Source organism: Octopus bimaculoides, chromosome 9 (genome assembly GCF_001194135.2).
Source record: "Octopus bimaculoides isolate UCB-OBI-ISO-001 chromosome 9, ASM119413v2, whole genome shotgun sequence".
NCBI lineage: Eukaryota > Metazoa > Mollusca > Cephalopoda > Octopoda > Octopodidae > Octopus > Octopus bimaculoides.
The window spans coordinates 76,657,356-76,660,126 of NC_068989.1; positions in this window are offsets into that span (position 1 = coordinate 76,657,356).

The following is a 2,771-nucleotide window of genomic DNA, read 5'->3' on the forward strand; positions in this document are numbered from 1 at the left end:
GAGAGAGAGAGAGAGAGAGAGAGAGAGAGAGAGAGAGAGAGAGAGAGAGAGCGGAGAGAACGATATGTCCAAAGTGATTAATTTGACGATCGTAGGAGAGCAAAATGTTAGTTATGACATTTCGGAAATTATCCTTTCTGAAATAGAGAAAATAATAACGAAAAAAGCGATTATCCAATGTAAATAGTCCTTGTACGCTAGTTGCATAATGTAGGGGCTGATGATTTACTATTGAGTTCTTAATGTTCAAAACCTAGTGTGCAATTAGGAGATGAACAGCGTGTCTATGACACTATTATTGAGTGTGTGTGTGTATGTGTGTATGTATGTGTGTGTGTGGTTGTAGGTATGGATGAGCATACTTGTGTCTGCGTTGCTCTGTTTATCCTGTTCTATTTTGTATGCATGAATGATTGTTCTGTCAGTTATTTTAGAGCATGGAGTTATGCATTAAGTGCTAGAAAATCTTGTTGTATGTCAACGTAGACATGTTCATATGTGATATACTGTGTTACGAGAGATGGGTGTATACATGTGCTTTTTAGTATTATTTATAAATTGTTTCTTATGCGTGTGTAAGTCAGTGCATTAGTTGATTTCCATGTGTGTGTATCTATCTATCTATCTATCTATCTATCTATCTATCTATCTATCTATCTATCTATCTATCTATCTATCTATCTATCATTGTGGCTGGAATACACATGTATGGTTTTATTGAAAAAACAAAATGCTGATCTATGAGAAAACATGAGAAAAATGAGGTGAAAGCAAAAGGTGGAAAGAAGAAAGTTGAACAGGGAAATGTATACATAAAACCTAGGAAAGAAAGAAAACGAAAAGTTGTTGTTTCCTCTACCCATCGAAATTGTAATTAATCCAGCTCATGTAGAGTATTTCATGGGCTTAAGTCTGTGAGACACCGGCTCAATCAGAAGATAGTGGTATCCTTCTGTTCAACAAAAGAAATTTTGTACTTGAATTTGCTAAAGTTTTCGGCTCCAGAATTAAGTAGTGTGGTCGACTTGTTGGACAGAAAAAGAATGTTTGATCTTTCGGCTATATTTTGATCTATTAATATATGGAATATGTTTTTCCATGATATTTCCCTTGACTGTATATTGTGTGAGGCTGGTCTTCAGATCCCATGAATGGCTAAAGAACTTTTTGTCTGTTTCTAATTGTGTCGGAAGGAAGAGTAGTGATTTGCATATCTTCTTTTAAAATTGCTTTCGCATAAACTGATGTAAATTTTCTTTTAGATTATGTTATTTTGGTAGTCTACTGTGACTTCAAATTCATAAACGACTGAGTTTAACGAACATGCTAAGTCGAGTGGGCAAGATGCAGGATCTCTAGAGTTACAGCTAGAAATGGGCTCTCAGTGTGGCTTGCGAGTGGTAATGTCCTTCTTTTTGGAGCAGCGACTGTATCAAAATTTTTATCAGTCGTCTATCAAAACATTTACTGTATTTCTGCATTACTGGAAAATGCTTTTCTAATAATTCTAGGTAGCTTTTGCTTATGTTAGTCTTAACATTGAAACAGAAAGAAGGTGCGAATTACATTATATTCCTGGGTCTATTTTTAGCTTTCACTTTAAAATTTTTTAGGTTACATATATTTAACTAGGGCATTCTTAGTAAGGGCTGCTTTATCGAATATTTTTTAGATACCCTACTACTGATGTTGGCACTCAAGTTTTTAAACACTATGTTAGGTTAGCCAGGAAATATACTTTGGGCAAATTAGTGGTTGCAGTAATTTTAAAGCCAAATTGACTAAATGAAAATATAAGATTTTTCATAGATTTATCAAGTACAGTCATGAGATATGCCGACAAAATCGCCACACGATATAGATCAATATCGTGGGAGTGGGAACTTGGATTTCAATGTATCTAATATATAGAGACCTGCACGATCACAGATGGCTGCACTCTCATACGATCCAATCGATGCATCAAAGAATTAAGCTGTTTCGGACTTTTTAACCCACATGGAGCAGTAACTTAAATAGATGGGATTTTGGCGCATGCATGATAAAGTGCAGATTTATGTGGCAAAATTGATATATGCTTTTGCGAAATCAATAGCCTTATCCTGTAAAGATATCGATATCGTGGAATAAGAATTTACAATATCAAAAGTATAAATCTGACCCGACAGTGCTGGTATTTGCCTAATACTGCAGTTTGGTAATTCTAAATTACTTCTTAAATCTAATACAAATATCCATTAGTATTTTCATTTTGATTGTTTGCTATCAAAGCAAATCCAGTCCTTATTGTGTTTAAAACTCTACATTACTGAAATTAGTTCTTTTATCTTTTAGAGCTATAAACAGTTCTCCTTTAGCTAAGCTTTCTAACCTAACAATAATTTAACCTCGCCTTTCGTGGAATTTAGTCTCATCTTTGATATCATTATATCTATCTATGTTATCTTTTTCGACCAGACTAACAGATCTTGTTTCATCCAATGACCACAATGCGCTTACTATCATTATTGTAGAGTTTGAGTGGTGTCACCACGCTGGCCAGGCGGTTAAGTAAGAATTTTTCCTGAAAGAGACGGCATTCTGTCCTTTGCAGGGTTATCCATTTACAACTGAATACAGAGGAGCTAAGTAAAATAAAGAGTTTTGCTGAAGAATCGAAATTATGATCTTGCAATCATGCGTGCAACACCCAAAACACTAGAGCGCGCCTTCACATACACATGTATGTATGTATGTATGTATGTATGTATGTATGTATGTATGTATGTATA